General features: G+C 38.6%; 1 protein-coding gene across 1 annotated transcript in view; it reads left to right on the forward strand.

Moving 5' to 3' along the window:
* The first annotated feature begins 289 nt into the window (after positions 1–289).
* Positions 290–25,803, forward strand: part of HS3ST5 (heparan sulfate-glucosamine 3-sulfotransferase 5) — a 96,310-nt gene continuing 70,796 nt past the window's right edge. The window contains exon 1 of the mRNA XM_050894481.1: positions 290–316. The gene's annotated coding sequence lies outside the window, so the exon portion shown is untranslated. The remainder of the gene's footprint in view (positions 317–25,803) is intronic.

A 25,803-nucleotide genomic window follows, 5' to 3' on the forward strand; every position in this document is an offset into this window, starting at 1 on the left:
GGCCCTACTGCACAAAATTTCTTTTCAGTCTTAAAGAGGGAAACTGAGTGCTTGTTTTATTGGTTCTTTTTTTCAAATATGCAGCAAGCGTCTTCTGTTTTCGTACAGGCTCAGCGAGTTGTACACCATTTCAGCAGAGATGTCTGATCTTTCCATCTGCATACCTGGAGTTGCTTTATCCCTTGACTGGTCTTTTCAGTAACCACTAAAGACTTCTTGAGACTGAGCACTGGAACAGATGAGTTAAATTCTTCCTGAATGTTCTTCATCAAAAGTAGATGTACTGGACTTTCTGGATGTGCATAAGGACACAAAGGTTAGTGTATTCCTTAAAAGCCTGAAGTTTCAGGACTGTTTCATTTAACCATTAGCCGTGCAGACTGTTTCAATTTGTTGCTTAAACATAGCCACAGGTGGATAAAATGCTGATTGACATCACATATACAATTGAGATCACACTTTTAACTGCCACAGACTAAATGTACTTAGTGATCTGGTGCAACTTAAAGCCCTCTAAATGATTTGCTAGCTGACAAAAGCAAGCTCTGCCCATGCTCTGAGCTTGATTGCCATTAGCCATTTTTGTGGTATTTCTTCTAAGCTTGGGTTTAGTGCATTGGAATCACACTCATCTGATTTACAACTGGTAAAATGGGGACGAGAAGAGTATTCTACTTACCTCTGTTCACAAGATGGTCCTTGTTTACAGTCAATGAGGATGAGAGGGTAGATGTTTGTCCACCTATGTGCTTAGTTGTTCTAAATGGCATGTGGGCTTCAGGGGAATGCCAAAAACATACATAACGTTGGAAAAAATTAATTTCTTCCTAATGGCAGCTACTCACTTCCTGAAAGCTGTGAGATTTTAATAAAATGCTTTTTCTATCTCTTGGTTTCTGTTAAAATATTATATAATCTATGGATATTAGTCTGTCACCACTCTGCCGCCTCTGTCCTCAATCAGACAATCCACTGCCATCATTTTTCTGTGGTGTGATTGAAAATGTAGAAGAAACCATTCTGCAAACAGATACATGCTCAGAAAGGTGGTGGAATGTGTGTGGGCATACGTGCACATCAAGTCATGTCTCAGACACATAATTGACAAGGCAAGTAGCAAGATCATAAAGATACATCAGGATTTTCAACACCAATCATAACATTATAAAAAAATTATGTTTATAATGATGTGGATAATGCTACATGCAGTTGAGAAGAAAAGTGAACAGTCATGTGACCTTGATTTTATTCTATGGTTGCCATCTGTTTTTCATCTTTTGCAGAATATTCTTCAGGATTATTGCTCTGTCTGGGTTTGGGGGAGGAGGGGGCAAAATTCTTTTCAGTTTTACTCTGTCAACCTCATCTTATTTGATTTGGCCATTTTTAAAAAATGATTAGTTTTACAAATACTATTTGTTCTTATTAAACATCTCCACAACCTATTAAAATGGTTTCAGGAAACCTATTAGCTAAAATAGATGGAGCTCAAACTTGATGCAATTAGAATTACATGAATTGAGTTCTGCTTTCTCATTTTTGTGGAGGGATTCTAGTGATATCATCTGAATAATAGCTTTCTAATCAATCTCTTTCTGTCTGCTACCTTAGCTAGCATTTCAGTTTGCATTCTAAATGCCTACTCCCTGTATAAAGTAAATATAGAAGACAAAAATATCATCCCTCATCAAAAGAAGTTGTTTCCCTGTTGGCACCAAATGTCTACTCCAGATAGGAGAAGAGAAAAAAAAAGTAACAACACAGTTTTGTTTCATCTAAGTTCTATTGAAGTTATGGAGAGTTTTTGTAATAGAGTTCAGTAGGAACAAGAACATGGATATAAAAATACAGACTCCATTTGAAAGCAGAAGGTTAGAGGAGTTGCAAGATTTTGCAAAGATTTCCATATGGAGGAGAGCTATGTTAGTTCTGTGGGGTGACCTCACTGTAATACCTAAATATTTTCCAAGAAGGTAAAATTCATGTAGGGCATAGATTGTAGCTTTAATGTGTAGATTGCTTTTTATAATATTACATCTTTTATACACGTGTGTATACTAAGGGGTGAATATTTCACACAGATGCAGACCTCAAATGTCAGAAGTGTTGTGAACTCCACCTCCTCACACTGCATGCATGTTTGTACTTCTTGGGGGATTTGTGTAATATGTATTTGTGTGGACTGTTAAATATATGTAATATATAGGGTTACAGGTTCTGCAAACTCAGTACAATTGTTGACAGAGCCTTGCTGTATCAGGATAGGTAATGCTGGAAGATCCTACGTATCTTTCATTTTGTTTACAGTATTGCTACTAAAGCACACATTCATTAATACCAATATATAGATTTGGATGGAAAATTATGCAAAAAAAATGCTTTATTCTTCAGTTTTGTGAATTTTGTAGTTTATGCTATGACAAATGTTACAAACATTATTTGATAGACTGGAGAACAAACTTTCTTTGATAGGTAATGGATATGTTCTTTTAAACAGCGCAAATCAAAAATAATGAGCTAAATTATCTGACTGTCTGCAAATCCAGTGGAGTTTCACCTGTCCAAATTTTCCACAATGAATTTTGTTACTGGCTGACTTTTACCTTTTGCAAGAACACAAGTGCAGCTGGGTTTGTCCACAAGGCCTGCAGAAGCTTAGGTAGTAAAAGTAAGAAATTACCCTGATGTAAATGAATAAATGATGGTTATACTGAATTGAGTACCTAGCTTATTAAGTCAAAAGAAACGTTGTGCATTTAATGAAGAAGCACAAAAAAAAAGATAAGATGGCTATGAAGTGGGAATGTTTGGCATAACCCCAGATTTAAAAGTGATCCTGGAGATTTTCTGCTAAGCCTGCAGCATACAGACTAAGTCCTGACGGTTCCAACTTCCTCCCGGAGGTTGGGAGGAGAATCCCCTGACATGGGGAAGACTGAATTCTGCCCTTCCATGTCTTGGGAGGTTGACTTAATGTGCAAAAAAAAAGATGTCTTCTGTCAGATATATTTTGTGAGGAGGAAAATCAGAAGTGATCTATCCACCACTTCAGAAGTAGGTCAGAGCTGTGAATCATAATCCAAAGCAACATGACTGCAACTCAGCATAAGGTCCCTTAAGTTCCAGAAAAATGGGTTGTGTTTAAGATATGCCTCTGCCCTTGTCATCACCTTTGCCTGACTTGCTGGCTCTCCTGAGAACCATCTTTCACACAGGAGTAACCGCATCTTCCTCTCAACCATTTTGCCTCATCAGCAAACCTAAAGCTATATGCATTTATCTATAGCAGCAAAATAGGGCTTGGGCATGAGTTTGATCCCTGGCTCCTGCTCATCCATCCCATCTGTTCACGTGTTCGGTAGTATGGTTTTGCCCCACTATCCCACGCAACGCCAGGGTAGAGTTCAGGGAGTAGCATGGCGTAGGGACGGTTTCCAGGAAGCAGGTAAGAATACGGCCAGCTTGTTTTTGGGGTGGACAGACTGGGTCACCCACAATCTGGGCAAGAGGATTATTAGCCCTGGTCTGTTTAACTTACAAACATGCACACAGCCGAGTGTTGCAAAGCTGAGGCCTCCTCTGACTCTTATCAGTGGAGCACTTGTCCATACAAGTTGTTCCATCATCTTCCTTTATCTTTAACCTTTTCACTGGTCACTACTTAAAGGATCGAGAATTTGAGGAGGGTAAGCTGAGCCACCCCCTCTTCCATTTTGGACTCTCAGGCAGGATGCAATGCAAAGTATTTGCAGTTATTTGTTGCTTTTACACAGTAGAACACAATTGTTCAAACAACTACAGTGACCTCTAATACTTATCCCTAGGCCTTTTTCTTTCTTTTTTTGGTATCATTTCTAGCTTTAATAAGATAATGTTACTCTTGTGGGGGAAGTTTATTCCCTGTGTCTGCTTGCTAGTTCATGGTCTTTTGCTCATGTTTGTATAGTCTTTTCTGGATACTTTGCATATGAGTTTTAGCTTACTAGTATGTTGAGCATCACATCTATTAGCTGATTCTGATGAAATAGCTATATTACAATTTTTTTTTGTACAAAATAAGAAACTTGTAAACATGGAATTTTTTTCAGTAATAAAGTGATGAGGGAGATATGATGATAAGCATTATCAATCTAATAAGCAGATAATTAAGATAAAAGTATAAACCCATGAATTCTAGACACTTTGTCCCTGCCATCAAAAATTTGAATATCAAACAGCTTTTACAAGAGGAAGTGAAGGATATATGACTTTCTCTTTCTCAATAATTTTACTCACATAAGATTTAAAAAATATTTGATTTAAGAAAATGTGGGCATTTTTACTCACTTTGAAAAAAAAGCATTTTAAACAGCAGGATGTAATTTCAGACTATTTGCAGTCAAGAGGCCTCTGCTGAGCAAAATACTCATTCAATTTAGGAATGCAGATTATAATAATTTTCCTATCTCCCTCGCAGCAGGATTCCTGCCATCGTTTTGCAAACTCACAGGTTGCAGTATTGAATGACTAGCTAACTTCAGTTCCAGGTAACACACGCTTCAAGCATATTCTCATTAGCTCAACTTAGTTATAATGCAAAGCTGCTTAGTTTCACCAAGTGAAATGGGATACACTTAAATTGCCTCATCTAATATAATACTCCTTCTTAATACATGCAAAGTGGTTTATGATGGCAAAGCTTGTAGAGCATGAAAATCGGCAGGGAAAGTAAGGTTTTCTGACTAAAACTGTCAAAAAGAAGTCCTATTTTATATCATTTCTTTTTAAAGAGGTTAAAAATGAGGAAGGAGAAATTGGAGTAAGAAATAATCAGTCTAGAAAAATGTAAATTTAGTACATTAACAGTTTTAATACATCAGCTCTTCCAAACAAGAAAATTATCAAGTAAAGCTGTTCTTTCAGCAATGTCTTCTGCACCGTAAAATTAAATATAAAATACACAGTGGCCAAAATACATTGCAGTAAGAAACAATAGTCTTTATTCCATCTGTTTTATCCAGAGAGTTTTATATTGTGCACCATGTTTCCATTTGCTAGTATTATTAATCCAGCTTCCTGTGGCTGTATTAATTTGCAAGGACTTTTTAATTTCAGACGTGGATAAGGAATTATTTATCTTTCTTCTTCCTTTAAATGCTAAGTGAATATATCTCAATCTTGTATACCTTGCAGACACAAAACCTGGTTTCTATAAGACCCCAAAACAACACTGGTATAATCTTTTTTTTTCCCAGTATCCTGCACCTGCAGTCTGACCATAGGGCTATAAATCCTCTCCCTACATCCCTTTCCAACACTTCCAGAAAACTGTTCAGAGAGGGGCTAAGTTGCTACAGGCTTTGCAGATGACACCCAAGTGTATATCTCATTTTCCACAAATGTAACCAGAGCCATCACAAAGATGTTGCACTGCCTAGAGGAAAGTGGCTCCTGGAGAAGAGCATCTGGCTGAGATTGAACTTGGGTGAGATCCAGACAATACTGGTTGAAAGACAAAAATGATCCAGACAGCCAGTTGAGCAAGGTTCCTAGGCGCGTGCCTTTAAGCATTAGTTTGCAAAGAGGCTGCTCACATCCTTGGAAAAAGGCGGGGATAAGCATGTTGCTCAGCTGTGGCCCCAGAGAATGAACCAAGAACTCTTCCCACTCCAGCTAAAAGCATCTGCAACAGAAGTGTTTTCAGTCTTTCTTAGCTTTTCACTGAGCTTAGAAAATGAGGCAGCAAAAATAACAAAGTCTAGAAAACTCTTCCATGCCTCCAAGACAAAGGCCTAGCTGCAGAGATCTCTACATACTTTTTAAGGGGTTGATATAACTCATTGTACCCAGGGCTGTTTCACTCTTTACAATAAGAGAACATTGCTCCTGAACTGCAGTGTCTCTGAGGCTCCTATTTGCATTTGGATAGAAAGCACTAATCTTGTTCTCAAAGGTACGGTCATTTGGGGTCTCTTGATATCCACGATTACTTTTTCATTTTCCACAAATGGACAGCTTCTACAAGAAACAGTTTAAAACCTTCTGAGCAAAGAGGGCTCCTGAGAGAGGCGTAATGCATCTCTTCTGGTTATGCAGTGTGCTTTTAGGGTCTGTACACACTGCAGAGTCCTTTCAACAAAGAATTTGACTTTCAGAAGTTCTGTACATCTGCTAAAATTAAGGCTTCTACTCTTAGTAGGAGAAAGGTGAAAGACAGGTGATTTAAACTCTGGGAGATCATACAAATGTCCCTCATCTGTGAAGTACCAGGACACAACAGTATTAGCCTATAGGAATGAATAACTGGCGGGTAGAGGTGAAAGCATACGTGAAAGCTGTGAGCAAATAATGCCCTATGAAAGCACACAATTGGAGAAGCCACACACAATAGTCTTGGGGAAGCTGGAGTCCAATTTCAGGATGGAAGAGGTCTTCAAGCCCGGTCCCAAGTATTAATGAAAAATCACGAGCATCTTTATGGAGGGGAAATAACCGTAAAACTGTTGGTGTTCACTGTGAAAATCTTGAACCTTCTCCCTGGCAGCATTATCTTTGCTTTACTCAGTTCCCTCAACAGGGAGCAGAAAAAAGGCATCCTGGAGTCTCACTTGTGAGGATTATGTTTTTGTAAGCAGTCACCTGCAGTTTATTCCTCTGGATTTTCTGAGGTCACAACATGACCCAAGTAAGACATGTTCCTCTAAATATTTCTCTTGTGTTTCCTCCAGTTCACTTTCAGGAGTAAGCAAGAGTAAAATGATAATACAGGTCTTTAGCTTTTTGCTTTTCTTACTGGTGATTGCATGGTTTTGATTCTTGGTAGAGACTTGTCAGAGAAATTTCTATCTCAAAGGCAAAGATGTTTTCAGACAGTACTCAAGTCACCCTGTTTATTTTCCGTATATATTTTGCATATATGAACTGGAGCACTAATCTTAATTGGTTAATCTTTGGGCCTCATAAGGAAAATACATTCCTTGAACATTTTCCTCCTGGTAATTCCTTCCTTGTAGTCTCTTCACTGGCTCACCAGCTGTGCTGCTTATCACAGTTTCATTCACTTTATGAAAACTATTTAAAATGTTCTCCATTAAAAGCTGTGTAGAAAACTCAGTGCACGTTTGTAAGGCACTTGTAGGAACATGTAGTTATTGGGAGGAATAAAATAAAAAATGCAAAACTACTATTCAATTGGTATGTGTACAGCCATGCTGTACTTATTGCTATCATGAATAAAGCATTTGTTTTTCTAAATTGTGTGTATATTCCTAGAGGGGTACTTAAAAGACAGAGCTTGTTAGAGAAGGCATGGAAACAATGCAGAATTTCTCCCGTTTCAGTACTCGAATCATAAGGTATAATCATAAATCCTGACTGCAGTCCAACCAGCTAAAAGGGCACAGGGGACTCCTCCAGAAATCTGGGAATTTCTTTTCCTTGACCGTTTGTGTAACTCAGCTCCTCTGAGGAATGAACAGCCAACTAATCCACTTTGAGGTCTACTTGTGTTGTCCCCCCGCAAAATGCCCTGTCGCTGCAGGGATTCCCAGTGGAGCTGGGTGCAGTGAACACCCCAAAACACTTTCTTGGTTGGCCTCTGCCTCCTTGCAAACCAGAAGCTGGGGTGTGAATGTTTTGCTCTCGAGAGGGTGTAATGAGAGCTGATGTGCTTTGATCTGCTAGGACAATCACAGGAAATACTGCCTTAAAAATACTGGGTTCCTTGGGAATTTATGGTTGTTGGTTTGGTTGGTGGCTTTTTCTAGTTTTTTTAACTGCTACTTTAAAGCCTAAATCCTCCTTCCTTCCCTAAAATAGAATTACAAACTCAGCTGCAAGGTGTGTATACTGAAGGACGCCAAACGCTTTCTGTGTCCTTCCTCATTGTTCTGATAGAGGGTGGCATTTTCTCTCCTTTATTAATATGCTGGTATCTTGATTGAGATCAAGAAAGCTACTGTCTTAATGGGCCTGACAAAGTGATCCCTATTTTAACAGCTATTGCATAGTGCTACCTTTTAATATTTCAAATATAACAAAACTATGTACACACTGTTTACAAAAATTTAATTGCAAGTTTCTTTTTAAATTAGTAATGCAAAAGGAAAAAAAAATATTAAAATAGCTTTCTTTTCCTTATTGTTTTTGATTGATTGTTCTTGCTGAATTTTATATTGTGTGGCACAAATACCATTCTCTGAATTTTTTCTCCTTGCAGATTAATGTGCATCGAAATGAGGTAGCAATAGTATTTTCTTTCCATAAAGCACTTGCTTTTACAACTGTATGTATTGTGTGATTCCATCACATGGTAATATACATGTATTGCTACATGAATATCACACAACCCAGAAGCATTGCTGTATTGGCTGTGCTGTGTATTCGGCTAACTCTTGTATTCCGTAGGCAGTTCAGATCTTACAAGCTGGGTACCTCCAAAAACTTGCGTTCTGCATTGACCAGACACTGAAAGTTTCTCAGCAATCTCGTGCTTCTCACCTGAGAACATGGGCAAGTTTTTCCTAGTTTGACTACTTAGGCTTTACTTAGGAAAAAAAAGGGAGCAGAGACTGAATTCTAAAATTTACGTGTGTCTCATTTTCAGAGGTAACTGACACCAAATCTGCTTCCCAACACCAAGTCAGCAGAGGCTGTGAAGCCACAGGATAACATATGGAAAGTGTATTCACTAAAATACTTCACTGTTTAAATTTTCACTGACTTCCGCTCATGGATGTGTATTCTTATGTTATCATGGACAGAAATGATGTTCAACGGTAAATGGAAGAAAAACATGGAAAATAAATGGGCCATGCAATTTATCCACCTCTACTTACTGTCCCGTATCAGATGCTTATTTAGCATTTCAAATCCCTGAACAGCTTAAATCTGTGCATGTTTAAAAAAAAAGTTTTTCTACTTTTGTCCTGTTTTGCAAAATTTAAAAGGTCACATGAAAATCACCCCATTTGTGGCTCAGATGAAAAGGTTCAGTTCTTTTCAATTTTGTGTTCTAAAAATGGCATGGATTTGAAGTTTATTTTCTTAATATCTTCTCTTGAAAAAAAAAACCAAACTGGAAAGATGGGTTTGCCCCACCTAAATAGCTGTTTCTTTCATCAAATATATCAGAGATTTTAAGTCCTTTTCAGAGGATATTATAGCTTCATCTGATCCTCTTATTCACAGTAACTCTTGCAACCTGGCAGCTCAGTCAGGTGTGAAAAATAATCTCATTTTTATAAGCACTCTAAATATGCCGGAATTTGGTTTTTCAGTAAATAGATGACATGAAATACTTTTTTTTTTTTTTGTCATTATTCATTCCAAGATAGTTGCATTACTTACAAATGACAGTGAACTAACATAGAGGAATGTAGCATTTCTGTGCTTATAGAAAGTGTGGTAGAGACTTGAAGACACACATTTGGATTCTTTGTCCCTGTTTCTGAATATCATGACTCCTTTATTTAGAATATGACTATATCTCAAATATAAACTAAAAATAAAATAAGGAAACATTTTCCTTTTTTTTTTTTCTCTGACAAACTGCGTAGATCTCAGAGGCCCAAACTTGAATTGTACAATCTGTTCCTTGGCCTCATTGGAGGGACTGAGGAGTTTTCCTGCCTAGAAGCATAAGCGTGTAGCAGAAGTCTCTAAATTGAGAACTTGCTCATTTTAAGCTGATTCTGTAATCAGCAGCCCAGATCTGAATCACATTCTGGAAACGTTCATTTCTTGGCATTGATTATAGGGAGAGTTTAAGGTGACTTCAGCTCCCAACTTAGGCACTTAACTGAGAAAGACATCATGATGGAAGGTGAATCCAGACCCTAATGTTGCCACAATCCTACTCCAGGTTCTACATGAAATCCTGGTGTAGCTGAAGTTGACGGGAGTTGTGTCATTGACCCCAGGCAGCTAGAAGCTCTCCTCAGACCTTGATTCAAAACTTGCCAGAATGTTTAACCTTGGAAAATAAGGACATATGGAAATATTGACACAGCCTTGAAAGCTGTAACTCAAATGTGTCTGCAGTAAAATGTATCAAGCTTGTAGCTTTGACACAGGAATGGGATGATGCATAACTCAATGAATACAAGAGGTCTTTTCCTTTGAAACTCCAGATAGCAGTGCTCTCTCAGCAAAGCTTAACAACATATAAATATCTCTTTGTCACTGTCATGAATGCTTGTTTACAAACCCCTCAAGCCCACAGAGTGCAAATAAAAATTGACAGGTAACATTATAATTGAAGGTGCATGCATATATGCTGCAGTGTTTTTTATTTGTGCAATGTTGTGTTGGGCTGTGCCAAACACACTGAAGAAATGGGACCATTGCAACCATTTTAACAAGTTATTTGGCTGCATGCATGATGTGATTTACTTCTGGGTCTCGCGAATGCATTCAGCTTTATTTGTTAACCTAGCAGAACATTATTTATTAATGAGTTCTTCATGCTTTATTAAGCCTAATGTCAAAACACCTCTGTGGGACTCTAGGCATGTTCTCTCTTTGTGTTAAAGCCTTCTAAAGAAAATGAAAAATTATGCAGCAAAGCTGCAGATAAAACCCAGTAGATATCAGTTCAATTACTCTTGATCCTGGCAGATGATGTTTCTGAATATTTGTGAAAGTACAGCATCTGATTGTGTGCTGGCTTAAATTAAACCATTCTGCAATCTCAAATATATGTAATTAGGGCGCCTTAGAAACCTAACAAGGCTACTGTGGTCTCCAAAGCTGAGTGGAGCGCTCAGATGGCAAAAACTGACAAGTTCACCATGGAAGTAGAATTCATGCTTTTTTCTATGAACTGCTGTTTCCTATCAGAGGGAGAAGCTTCATCATGGGAACATTAAAATGATTCAAAGTAGTAACAGGGTGAATTATCTGTGATTTTCTGTAATTTGAGAGGACTTTTATGGCTCAGGAAACTAATACTGGAGTTTGACGAACTTTTTCACCCTTGATCTGACTGAACACCTAGTTTTCTAGCACTGACATGAGATTCAAATCCCGCAGTTCTCCATATCTTAACCTGTGAGAATATCCTGGGATGTATTTCATGATTCTTCTACATGCATTGGTATTTAACATTGGTCAAGCAACACCAGCTTTTACACCACAGAAACATAGACAGAATGGAATAAACATGTGATTTTATGTAGTTGAAAAAATGGTAGTTCCTAGAAAGTCAACACATTCATCACTTTTTCCATGAAATAGATATAAGCTTTACATGTGTAAGAAGCCTTCAGATAAAGTTCTTAGTTTGCTGTCATCTTACATTTGAAAAGCAAGCTTTTAAGCATGTGCTTTCTAAAAAGATTTTGTTAACAGACATAACAATGGCCAATCAGAATCACCTGAGTTATCATAAGCAGAAATAATATAAAAATCCTAATCTATAAGAATGAAAAAAAATTAGAAGTCAGTTCCTTTTACGAACACACAAAAGAAGACATTTAACATCTGAAGTGACAGACACACCAGTTTAGCTCTTGAAATCTAAAAGTTTTGCGCAGTTGAGATGCCACTTTGTTTATACTGAAGACAGAGTTTCATTATAGGTTTTAGTGGAGAGTAGAAATAAGGTGTAAAGCTTTAGTTTTACTTGTAACTCATCACACTAGCCTATGCTTATGTATCAGATAAATAAAGTAGCAAAATCTGACCAAAGATACAGGCCAAAAAGACTGGCTCACTTTCCAACTCCAGCAACAGAAATCTATGGAGAAAAATTCCTAGAGGGAGTTGCAGATAGATGATTTGGACACTGCATAATCACTACTGCTTCATTTCCTATTTTCTGTTTGTAATTACTACCAGTTATGAATATTTAATGTAAGCTTGCTTTGAGCTTTTCCTTTTTCTTTCATCTTGCTACTTTCATCGTCTTTCACAACATCTGAGAGATCAATGTAAGGCAATGGGATGGTAGGGGAATGCACCACATCGTTACCATATCACAGCAAACATAAATAATTGGGGGAACAGATCCTCAGCCGGTGCCTGTGAGCGGAGCTCCCCCGGTTTCGGTAGAAGCTGGCCGGTTACAGGCTGTCACACTGAGACCTCTTGGCACAGAGATTTCGGTAACAAACTGAAGACTGCCAGGCCCCCTTGCTAGAGTGCTTTGTCCCGTTTTCTGCCAAGTAGTCACTGGAGCCTGGTTTGCCTCTTTCCAAGTGGGTGCCTAATCATTAGAGAAAGAGTCCTGCTTGTCTGGTGCGTGTTTTTTGTCTGGCACTAGCTATAAAGCTGTGAAATAAGCCAGGGATGGTAGAGGAGGGCTCTGCTCTTTCTCCTCCGGTTATCTTTTGTGATAAATAATTGATCTTGCTACAGATGTTAGTCTGTAAATCCCAGTGGGAGGGAAGCACCCTCTGCTAGCCCAGGAAAAAATCTGGAATGACACAGAGGCGGGATCAAAATTTAAGCCACATCCTTTCCATTGGTGCTTCCTATTGTTTAGCTTGGTTAACTGCAGAGGGTTTCTCCTACAGGGTTTGAGCTTTTTTTTCCCTGTGTTATTCAGCTACCACAGTTATTACAGGTTGTCCTCTTCCCAACCTTCCTCATGCGTTACCTATGTTATACGCAGAACAGAGTGTAGACGATGAAGGGATGTAAAGCGTGGCATTGCAGTGCTGTGCCCAGCTGCCTGCTCTGGATCCAGCTCAAGAAGCCTTGGACTGTACAAAGGCCAAAGAAAATATGTAACTTGGCTTCCTGAGAGTTGTAAGGCAATGCAGGCTGATCACCAGTCCCACTGCAGTCAGGCACGTTGCAGGTATTGTTTTAATGGCCACTATTTGCTAGTTTTACACTGCTGTTTGTGTATGCTCAGAGACTTATGCTAATAAGAAAGTAGAACTAGAAGAAGCTGTCACATCAAACCCTTTATATATTTGTTTAATTTTTTTCTTTTAGTGTAAAAAAGATGTCAATAAAATTGCAATTTTTTCAGAGGCAGCTAAACATAATTTGTCAGTAAGACCTAACTGAAGTCCAGAAACTCAGCAGTAACTCGTCTTAGACCAAAGGGAATCTGTTGAGAGCTTGTTAGGTCCCTCTAGACTACAAGGGAGGCAAGCAAGTCTGCCTTGTACAGTTTTCCCAAGAGGACACAATTAAAAATCACCCTGTTCAGGAAGTACTTTATATGCTTTTGTTTTTAATAAAGCCCTTTGAGACCAGCAGCAGTGTGTAATATTAATCCTTCTTTTGGTCTGTATATGATCTTTATGCTGCTCATCGACAGAGTCTACCTCGCTTTCTTCTCAATTGTTTGCTATCTAATGAGCAAACTTACGATTAAATGGAAGGTCACTTGCTTCTTTACACAACTTCAGTACAAACACAGCATGGAGAAATGCCGTTTCATTTATGTGATTTCCAGAAATAAAATTTCAGCTGATTAATGTGATTTTGTGATATGTACATTCCTGTGAACACATCATTTCTTCAAAATGCAAGTTGCCTATTTACAATTTACGCTGTTTCAGACTGTGGTATACACCTTTCGCTGAGGACAGCAGAGCCATGGTAAGCTTTGCTGGCCTCAGCCATGAGCTGATCTTGGTACAGACTGTCACTGACATGATGCCTGGCACACTGTCGCATCTCCCTGTGCTGTGCATGTGAGAGAGCTCACAGGGAATGGTGAGGCACGTTCCCAGCTGTGGTCGTGTTCGGAGGAACCTGCTATGGAAGGAACCGTCAGCTGAGACAGGGCTTTGGCAAAACTCGGGTTCAGCCCACCCCTGTGAGCTTGCGGAGCTGAGGACACAAAAATCCCTGTGTCTTAAAGCGGTGCAGTTACTGGGACGTTTGTTCTGGAAATCAGAAAGAGAGCAAATAAGCTCAAAGAGGCTGGGTACTGTGCAGTGTCGTCATATGGCAATTTCGCTTAGTCACGTAATTTTTACCCTTTGTTGTACTGATGTGCAGCCCGTCATTCTATATCACACAGTAAAATATGACCTATTACATATGCAGTAATGGGAAGGGAGAAACTGCCCAATCATGTAAAATTAATGCTTTAATGATTGGACTTTTGCTTTGTTTTGCTTATGTTTGGGGGAAAAGCATATTTGGAAAGCTCTTCTCTATCCTCAATTACTGCTGCTCCAGGCTATTTATGCTGTTGTAGCAGTACCGATGATAAACCCACAGAAGAGAATCGCCTTTTCTGTTGATGGCACATTTGCTGGTATTTCTACAGCAGTGCAGTAATGTCTTTATTGTGTAATGCTGTATTTTAATAGTCAATTAAAATTCCCATTGAATTGACAAAATGGACTTAGGAACTTCTGAAGACTATTTGGCTAAAAGTACTCATGAGACTGTTCTGATAATCACTGCCACAGCACTATTCAAAATTACTCAAAAGCCTCACCTTATCACAATAGAATAAGTAGTGAGGTAAGAGAAAACATATTTTTATAAAGGAAGCCTGTTGTTGAATTGAGTCTCATTGCTCTGTCGTACCCATGTCTCCTCTCTTTGTTCTTTGTCCTCCAGCACCACCACCATGCCTCTTCTGCCTTTTGTCCATTTTCCCAACTCCATTCTGTGTTGTCTCTCTCTTTTTTTTCCCTGTTTTCCTCTCTTTCTCATGTTATCTAATAATAACAAATGGTGCAGTGCCATTGTGATGAGAATGGGAAGGTGATGAATAGTCCTGTAGCAAGATTTCAGGGGCTTCACACAGAGTTTGTGTAATTTTATTCGTTTCATAACAAATGTGTTTACAGCCTGCAGGTTAAAATGAATGAAAGTAACAAAGAATACATAAGATAAACTCTGTATGAGTAAGTACACCGCTAACAGGGAACGGGGCTTACAAACACATGAGTCATTCCAACTCATCCATTGCTCACTTCTGCCATCCCCGCAATGTTATCTTCAGTCCCGTGATACTTGATGGGTTTCTTAATGCCCCAGATGCTGGAATCGCTTATTGCATGAAGACCTTTGCTTCCATTCAACATGTCTTTCAGTTGTCCTAGTTTCATTAGAGGATTTTTTTTTTCCAGATGTCATTGGAACATATTCTTTTGGCACTTTTATGATGATTTCCTCAGGGTCTCTCCCATACAAAGAGGTAACAAGCTTATGTAGTGTAGTGTGCTGCCAGATGTGTTGTGGGATTGTGTTCATAATATTTAGCAACTCTTGCAATTGCTCCACAGAGGAAGCACGTTGCAGCTTTCGCAGTCAGACTCTGCAAGCAAGGCAAATGACAAAGCTTGGGAAAAGCCATAAATAGGAAGCTCACAATGTCAGACACAAACAAATCCATAGGGCTACTGTGTGAGAGAATAATAATAATTTTAGCCTTTTGAAAAGACAAGGGCAGACTGAACTGCAAACAACATTTCAGTCTTCCTCGTTCTATTGCCTCTGGCCTTTTGCTTCTCCAGTATAGTGTGCAAATAAAAGTGAATTGGCACTTTCAGATCTACTTCTGTAACCCTATAGATGTGTTATTAATGTGGATTTTTCAAGTTTCAAGGCACAAAAGGACTGTGATTTAATTATATGAAAACGTAAATAGAATGGGCATCTGCTTACAGGGCATTCTTCCTTTTATTATTTACTACAGATTGTGAAGAATCATTTTGAACAGAGATGAATGATGAGGGAGCACACAAACAAGCTTTTACAGGGAATAAAATCTGGGGCATGATGAGCAGGGGAGAGTGAAAAGGGTAGATTTTAAAAATGGCAGAAGCAGTGAAGCCCATGGGAGAATTGCTACAGAGTGAGGCAAGGGCTTGCTGAAGGCAAGTGTAGGGGACAGTAGCAGAAGGACAATCAGCAAAAACTAAAGCCAGCATTTTTTAGTCCAGCATTTCTTTGTAGTTAAATCATTTGTTCCACCTAGTGAAGTGTTTGCTCCCTCTTCCCTGGTGGAACCTCCATGAAGTAATGCACAGTCTGGTTTCCATTACACACTTAAGAGTAAGGAGAAAAGACTTATGCCACATGGGGAACCAGTCTGGGTGCTCCTCGGCTGTGGTGACCCAGGGATGTTGCTGTGTGCTCCAGTGCACCTCTTGGCACTCCCACGCAGAGGGGAGAACGCTACAGCACCCTTCTTACCTACAAGCCCAAGCTTTCTGCCATGAAAAGTGAGGGTGCATGGAGAAATGACAGGTTTTTGTCCTGAAATGTAGCCAAGGTAGACACCCAGGGATGAGGGTAGCCTAATGCAGCACTAATTTGCTCCCCTTGAGTGTATGCATTATAGCACAGTCTTTAGTTCATGACTACATACTATTTTTTTCAGACCTCTGCTTCGTTCACTGCACAGGAGGGACTATGCACTGAGAACAAACCAGCAACACACAGAAAAAATATGCTAATCTCTGTAGGATGCCTGTCTCATATGTGATAAAAATGGAAGTTATATGACAGCTAAGGCAGAAAAATGCAGGAACAAAAAAATTAAAGCACCTGAGGCTTCAAAAGTCGGTATAGCAATTTTAGCAGTTACTACCCACCAGCTGTTCATTACTATCCTTTAGGTGGAGGTTTCTGCCTCCACAACTGAGTTGCATTCGCTGCTGACAGTTTAAAACAAGTCCACTGACTTTGTGTTGAAGTGGACTCAAACTCTTTATGAGGGCATTAAAACAGTGTAGCTGTGGATGTTGTAACAGCAGGGGAGGACAACTTCTTAAATTGCTTCAAGTCTATCCCAAAGAAGACGTACCTAGAGAGAAGGCTCTACCTTGGGTTTCTCCTGGCCTCTGCCACAGGCTTCCTGGTGAGGGTGGGCAGGTGACTAAAATTTAAGTTTTCACTGCTGTCCACTAAGTGCATTTTACTCCTAGTTCACTCCATTTGGCTAAGCGAAAGGAAATACTTGGGGTCTGATTGACAGAAATGGTGAACAACTCCCAACTGCAGCTGAAGTTCATGGGTACCCTCCTCTGAGGATGCCAGCAGAATAGGGCCAGGTTGCAGCCTTCTCGGACTGACTTTCAAGTTAGCTGATGATATTTTGACAATTCCTCTTCAACCCCTGTAGGTCAGTTCCCTGTCTTATGGGAACACTAGCAATACTCTCACCTCACGTGGGCATTGTTAACATACATTTATTGGGTTTTGTAAAGACCTTCATTACAGAAAGTCTTCATTTAAGGAAACTGTCATTGCTATTAGAGGTATAAAGTGAAATTCACCCCATCTGTTGTATACCGCTGTCCCATTTCAGCTTTTTCTCTCCTACTTGTAAAACCCTTGAATGTGACAAAAAAAATGGCAATTTTTTTTTTTAAAGTTGCTCTTCAGAGCATGTGGCAAATGATGCTCGGATATCCTTTTCACACTTGCAATGTGTGAGTGAAAGGATGTATAGAGAGACTTGTCTGCCTTTTCTTTTCTTTTTCTTCATTTGAGCGTAGAATGCCTCCTTTCCCAATATTACAGAGTGCCTTTCTGTGTGTGCCCTGTTTTCTGCATTGGTTAGCATTATTCTGTCAACTTGAAGTAGTGTTGATTAGGAAATTGATACAGTTACTAACATGCTATATTTCATGTGTTGATTTCAGTCCACAAGACACGTTTTCTCAATACTAGTTAAGCTGATAACATAGTAAAATGCACAGTTGATTTATTTTCTGGAAATTTGCCTTACATCATCACTAGATGTAACAATTGTTTACATTCCTATGATCTGATCATCATACAGCGAACCAAGCAAGACCCATCGGCTTGGTTGTCTTCCTGGGTGCTGCTTAATAGTGACTCTGCATTTGTGATGAAGAAACAGCAGTTTGAAATATCCCCTACTGATAGTACCAGAAGAAAGCTGGAAAATCTCCAGAACTCTCTCATTTTAAAAACATTGCTGAATTTCTTTGCGAATATATGAATATACATATCTTGCTTATTTGAGCAACGAGATTTTTTTTTTTCTCACTTGACTGTACTTTCTTCTTGTAATACATATTGGTTCAGAAAGAGATTAGAGCTTACCCCGTGTACCGAGGAGGGTGAGAGGTGGGAATTTTAGTGTTATGCATATTAAAATTAGGAATTTATAATTTTTTATGTGTTGCATTTTGTAAATAAGGGGAAAGTTGGAGAAAAGCATACACTCGATATTAAGCATGACTGAATTGTCACTGTAACGGAATTGTTCCAGAATTGAAGGATAGTCATTTAAACCAGGATACTGATTAGAAAACAGAGTAACAAGTCAGTAAAATCAAAAGGCCTGATTTCTACAAGAATTGCAGCCCCTCTTATTTGAATAGAAAAACAAATTAGGAAACACGCTTTTGTATGAAGCCACATGTGGAGGAATGTTTATACCCTTCTTTATTTTAGGTGACATTCTGTATTTTTTCTTCTGATGGTGGAGGGCAAGCCACAGAGATACCTCAAGCTTTGGGAAGGAAACATCAGCCTCTCGGATCCTGCTGCCACCCTCCACCAAGCAGCCAGGGAGGCAGGTCCCCCCTGAGCAGGGTCCAACCTAGCCTTACCCCTGCCAGTGGCTTCATTTCAACCTTTGTCATTGCTCAGGAAGGACAATCATAACCAAAATTACATCAGGACTTAAAAGGAAAAAAGCCTGAAGGTGATGGAGAGTTCGTCAGATGGATGGATGGATGGAGGGAGGGATGGAGGGATGGAGGGATGGATGGATGGAGGGAGGGAAGGATGGAGAAAAGCTTCCTCTTTTTCCTCTGCTGCTGAGCTATCAGTCAGCCAAAAGGAATTAGAAAGTGAAAGTTACAGCCAATGTGAAACCATGAGAAGGAAGTACATTAGAAATGCCCCCTGATTGCAAACCCAGGTGAACTGGATGCAAATTAACAATGTTATTGCTCAGTGAGGAGGATTTCTCAGGGATAAAAGGCAATAAGCACAGAAATATCTTTGGGCAAGTGTTAGTCTCTAGTGTGACCTGAGCAAACTCAATTTTATTGTGAGCCATGTTAACAAGGAGCTGAGCCTATAAGCCTTGTAATAGTAACAAAAAAGCAATTTATGCAAAATGGGGGCAATCCTCATCTCATAGTACCTAGAGAATATGCAGTTTTATAGGTGATTAATTTCAAAAAAAAAAGAAAGAGGAAAGAAAAAAAGGCTTGCATAAGTTATTTAAAAGCCTTTTAGTAGGCTGCTACTGGGGAAGTATTAAGAAAAATAGAAAGGGTATGGCACTTGAGAAAACGGCAAAGCATTGTGGGAATATAGTATGAAATAAAGCAGGATTCGTTTATGTAATTATTACAGAGACACAGTAGTCATAGAGTAGCTAAAAGTTATGCCATGATTCCCCAAAATAAACTTGTCTTCATGAAAGTTTTTTACTTTATCCTTTATCTTTTGTATTTGGTGTTTTTATTGAAAGCAGAAAAAATATAAACATATAAAGAAATTAATAACTATTTCTGAAACACTCTTCCAGATTCAGAGTTTGTTTTGCTTTGGTTTTGTTGTCTTTTTTTTTTCTTCATAACATCTGCAAAATGATTTAATCTAGGCATTGCAAGCATAGCCTCTCTGAAAAGAATTGTGTACTGCTACCTTTATGTGTATTAATCAGAGAGTTGAAAGACATATAGGTTTACATTTTCAAAAGCAGTCAGTAACTCACACTGAGTGCTCCATTTGATATGCATAGAAAGAAAACACTGACTATTAAATCAGCATTTAATATCAGGTTTCTTTAAGTGTGTAAACTTAGCTACCTGACATCATTAATCAATTTTGGTATATTAGGTCGTAAATATTTACATCTGTTTTTAAAGTAATAAACAGTCATGTTTGCTGTTACCATACAAAATATTTATTACGGTTGAGACTTTCAAAAGAGCTAAAGGATAATAGACACCCTCGGTTAAATCTGCTCAGTCATGAAAGCTAGAAACAATAAAGGACTTGGAATGAATTTCAGAAAGTAGACATGGGGACTTCCACACCCATGTTTTTTAAAAAAAGGATGTCTACATTATTGTTGCCACTTCTGAGGTGCTGAAAGTCTTTCAGTAGTTGTTGTTTATTTCAGTTTTTAAAGTTCTTGATCCATTTTTTATGTTTCTACACAGGCACCAAAGGAATCTGGCCTTAGAGAATTTAAATATTTGCTCTACACAGGAGAGCGCATTAACCACCAACCTCTAGTTTTATTTTGATGTAGCCACAACACAGTCAGCAGATTGTTTAAAGCACTGAAATTGGAAAAGCCAACCTTCAGGTCTGAAATAAAGCAGCACCTTTCAAAGTTATTAGTGAGTTCAGACCTAATTGATACACATTGGCTATCGGTACATATCTCATTAACTCTGAGTCATTTTTCTTAGCTTTGATTTCTCAGTCCCAGGGTCTTGTAGGGACCTGCCCATCGCATGAGCCAGGTCCCTAACCCTGGGCTGGGGCTAAGATTTTGCACCTACCCCTGTGCTTGGTGTTTCCTTCTGTTTTGCTCAAGCAACTCATCCCCAGGTGCACAACTGTCTCTGTGTTTCATTACACATCAGATCATTCATGGTATTTCTGCCTGTATTATGGGCCCAGCATTGAAATTCCTAACTGAAGTAAGTCCTTGCCCATGACAGTGCTGCCACAGTTGAGGAAATCCTCAAAGCACTGACCTCGGCTGGTAAAGCAAGAATTTAACCTTATCTTAGAAGAACTGGCAGCCTCACTCTGTCAGCATCTGAAGCCCCAAGGTACTGAAGCTTCTGCTTTTGCAAACCCCACGTACACCTAAAGGTTTTCCAGGTGGATGGTTAAACCCTCCTTCAGACTGCTCTTGGGCTACAAGGAAGTCATTAACAGGCATATTTAGAGCAACGACACAACCTAGCAGAGAGCCAGCAAGAGCCCTGGCCGTGGCGCAGAGGCGTGTCAGTCGGCACAGTGATAACCAAGCGGCACGTCCTTCAGCCAGGAGAGGTTCCCGTCACCTAAAAACCATACGGACTACTTTACGAGAAGGTCGTGGCATGTGGTATGAAGGGGAGAGGAAAAGCGGGGGAAAAGGCCTGCAGCTATTGAGGCAAAAGTGTGCTGCCCTCAGCTCCACTGTGGCATGTGGAAGCAGCTTTAGCCCCTGTAGAAGTAGCAACTGGAGGATTATCTGCTGTATTTCAGCACTGAGAAAACAACCACCGTATTTTAACTAATCCCTCAGATTTATGCCTGATTAGCAAGACACTGTTGATGGTATGATTAAATACTTTCAGAATATATATGTAATCAACTTTTCACTCAAATTTTGTAGGTTGCAGAGAAAGTGGTAATTAGATAATGTTAGTAATGTTCCTTCAAAACATGGCTATCAGTGAATTAAATAGTAGCAGCTTTTTAAAAGCCTGCTTATGGTTTAAAGGTATTTTTTCAGTCTAAAATATTTATTCCATACTACAGTTTTAGAGCAAGAGCAAATTATTTCTGCAACTAAGTAGTTTATACTTTAATTTATTCCATCTCTGTCATTATATTGTCCTTGAAACTATTTTCTGTCACTGTCAAACACAATAGCCTCAGGACAGAAATGAAAGTGAGATAATATATCTCCATGAGCTTTTCTGGTGAAATGTTTTTAAAAGTTTTCAAATACAGACATTTGGATTTAAGCAGAAGATGAAAGAACAATGAAACTAGGAGATTAAAGGAACAAAAGCAATTATTTTAAATGTTATCATTCTAATGTTCCAATATTAATCCTTGAACACCATTATAATTGCACCAAATAATTTATATAAGTAACAGAAAAATTATTTTATGTTATTTCTCCTATTCCTCTGTGAAGAATAATGTCTTCTCTGTCAGTCCCTTTTCTCTTAATTATGATTCCCAGAAATGTGTCACTGTGACATTTTTCTAAATATGGTCTTAATAAGAGGCTTAACTTTAATGGTTTAATGCCTTGAAAAGTTTCATAAGATTATCAAACCAATTCTTAAAAACATATAATATATTCATTTTCAGAAACCAGTGTAAGTTCAATGTGTGCTATTTTTCCATTTCAGAGATAACCTAAGTAGAACAAGCAAATCCACAAAGTAAGACTTGCATTGTTGGAATGGTGTGGGAGGAAAAGTGAGGGGCAGAGATTAGAAGATTTATGCTTTTGCCCTATTTCTTCAGTGCCTTGTTATAGAATTTATTGATTGTTTATTTCTCATGTGTTAGCATTTTAAGAGATTATTTTTGGAATAATTTTTTACTCTGCTTAATCACTATTACATTTTCTAAACTGGAATGTCTGTCATTTAAGCTTTGAATTTCCACAGATTGACATGGTTAGAGGTAGAGTGACTGGCTGGCTCAGGGAAGCCATGTCTTACATTTCAAGAAACCACCTTGCATTGCTTTGAGAGTTGCAGTGTTTTCTTTACACAGAGTTACCCTTGCATGTTTGTTCACCTTTTTATTTTCTCCTTGCTTAGCACTAGCAAATTCATCAGCCCCTTGCAAAAAAGCAAATAAGCATGGTTCCTCCTTCAAAGATTCCGTAAAACAGACACAAAGAAGAGACGGTTCAATGACAGATGTTTTATTGCTTTAACTCACTTCCATTTGTTGGCTGAACTGAGGCCTTTCTGTTATTTTGATACCATTTCTGATGAGACAGAAATTAATATATGGCAAATGGTTTATATAAGATTGGCACATCTGTGTAGAAGCTGAGAGCACAAGCCGTCGTCCCCGTCTCCAGGACAAGGCAATCGGTTTGTGCAGACAGGATGGAGGAGACCATTTATTTTGTTGATCTTACCACAATACATTTTCCTCATCCAAAGGGACCTTTGCTATGCAGTGCTTCTCTTTTAGATTATCACTTCAGCCTCTTAACAATTTCCGTACCAGTGATTACTGTCACTACTGAACAAGAATATCAGGCAGGTTTCAATCTTTTCCTGAAGAGTGGTGGTCAGGTATATGTGAAACAGCAGCAAGCAGTTCTGCTTGCCTGCTATTACACATGACTCAGCTGCTTACTTTTCAGCCTACCGACACAGGGAGGGATATTATATGAGTGCACGTGTATATATATATGTGCATGTGTGTATACATATACCTTTAAATACAAGAAAATTCTAGTGGTGCTCAAAATGTGTTCAGATGCTGCTGGTTTACTTGCCTTACACAAACACCCGGACACGCAAACATCCACATCTATCTTCATATACACACATGCATTTGCATATTCATGCATAGACATATATTTTTGTACATATTCACAAAAACTTTTTTAACTGCAAGTGCGTACATTTAAAATTGTAATTAACTGCCGTATTAATAAAGTGATTGAAAAGACATAAAATGTAGTCTTGAAAGCAACTACTGTCTGCAAATGCAATTCTCCATTATGTCAGCATGCCTTTTTCAACATTTTCTTACTGTTACAAGATTTTATAAATCACTGGCACCAAGCGTGCATGTTCTATATACCAAAAACTGTTTACCCACACAGACGGATGTATATGTATGACACTGAATCAGACTGAAATAAAATATTTTTCATGAAGGAGCATGTAAATACTAACCAGTATTTTTCAAACACTTTTCCCACTAACGCAAGAGTTATGCCAGCATTATTAAAAAACATGTTATAAAGAGAAAGAAATTCAGGCAAAGAAATCTTTTTGAAAGTGCCTATTAAATTTGGACAGCTCAGGAGCTGGGCGTCCAACTGGGGAGATGCTGCCTTTTAGGAACACCTACCTATAACCGTGATTGACCTTAACAGGTACTGGGGGTGCTTAGTGTCACTGTGAGAAACACTGGAGAGGCCACGAAACAAGTGCCTATAAGAGGTTTAGAAAGTGCCAGCAGATGGCATGCATGAGTCCACAGCACTGTTTTTTTCACGGGGGGGGGGAGGAGTTGGGAAACAACAAAACTTTCTTGAGTACCCCAGATGACTTACTGTGCACAACTTTTGAACGTTACTCTGAAAATTGAGATTTCTGAAGATGTTATGCTAGGTAAGGAAAAAGCAAAAGAACCCAAACTGATGAATACATTTAGGAAAGGGTTTGCCTGAGTCATTGAAAAAATATATCTGCAGTATTGATAAAGCTCAGTTCCTATTACAGATACAGATTAAAGATGCTATTTGTATGCACTTCTTGATCTTCACAGTTGTCGTCTTTGTTGGAGTTTTATAAAAACACATTAAAAACATCAGCATTGCAAAAAAGGATTTCAAAGCAACTTGTCTTTTGGAAAATGTTTGTTTCATTGATGTTTGAGCTTGCATAGAAGTAATAGAAACTGCATCTCTGATCACTGGAAAATGGATTCTTGTCAAAGGCACTAACTGTCCTAACAGTGTGATGCTATGTCTTGCTCTGTCTCACTGCCAGGCTTAGCTGTAGAAACAGCATAATTATATGAGTAGCAACAATTCCCTTATCTAGTACGAACACTTGCTACTGTTAACCACATTTCAATGTGCTGAAGATGAAGCAGAGAATTAAAATTTAAGCTGAGTTTGTTGGGTATTTTAATCCAAAAGAAGATGTTTTTCTGTCGGGTTTTTGGTGTTTTTTTTTTTTAATTTTACACCTTTCAAAATCTGCCAGCCAGCCCAGGAGCAGGTGATGTTAGCAGAGCCAGAAGCTGCTGCTGCCCAAGGCATGCCGCCTGCTCTTGTCTGGGCACTCTTTGCTTCCCTGCAAGAGTCTCTCCTGGACCTGCTAAATTTCTGTTCTGCCTGACTTCTTGTGCCACTGCCATTACCTTGACCTTGGGACTGTGGCATTTGAGAAGTAATTTTTTCAAATAACTTCAGCAGAAAATTCTCCATTTCTGTCTCTCATTGCCCCATAGTTCCCAAGTGTAGACATTACTAGTAAATCAGTCCAGATATCCTCATGCTATTCTCAAAGACAGTCCAAAATTCCTGATCCAAAGCTCATTAATGTCAATGAAAGTTCTGCTAGAGAAAACTCTGAATGCCATGAGGCAACCAGAATAAACATCTTCTAATCCACCAAACCCATGAAACTATATGGATATTCAAATCACAGTAGTGAAGTAGTTGTAATGATACTAAGAATTAGTGAACTTTTGACATTAGAATATCTAGTTGTTTGAGTATGACTAGCAGTTATTTCCAAAGCAACCCACAGAAACACTGAAATAACAAAGACGTCTGTAGAAGAAAAAAAGTAATACATTTGAGCTAGAGTAGGGGGAACTGGAGAAAATCCAGCTAAGAATGATGAGTCGAAATTCATTGTATATCGAACAACCTAATTACAGTGATTATGGTTTTTGTCATCGCAGAGTTGATGAATATTTTCTGGAGCAAATGGAAATTTCCAACCCACAGTTATTGTAGTTGTCTAATATTGTTGTATATTAGTATCTTAGAGCATTATGATAGTGTCAAGTATAAACAGATTACTGTAGACAACCACCAGCCAAAAACAAGAGGCCCGATTATATCTAGGCCTTCTGATGATCAAAACTTTAATACACTTTATATGCTGTTTCATAAATAATGAATGTGAGATGGTTGTGGCAGTAACATTAAGGCTTATGTATTTTTGTAGTAATTATTTCAAAATTAAATATAAGTAAACGTATTTAAAATGACTGTATTTATTAAATATAAAGCCCAAAGAGCCACACACAAAGAAATATCTAGGAGGAGATTCATCATCTGTAGGTCACTTGTATCCTATTTGTAATGATTCCTTTCCTGCACTAAAGAGAAAAGCTAAAACAATATCATAAAAGTGTCATCTAGTAAAAGATAACCATTTCTTTGGAATTATTTCTAATTTGTTGCAGAGCTTCAGAAGGAAATATGCTAGCACCAGGATT

This window comes from Gymnogyps californianus, chromosome 3 (genome assembly GCF_018139145.2).
Source record: "Gymnogyps californianus isolate 813 chromosome 3, ASM1813914v2, whole genome shotgun sequence".
Lineage (NCBI taxonomy): Eukaryota > Metazoa > Chordata > Aves > Accipitriformes > Cathartidae > Gymnogyps > Gymnogyps californianus.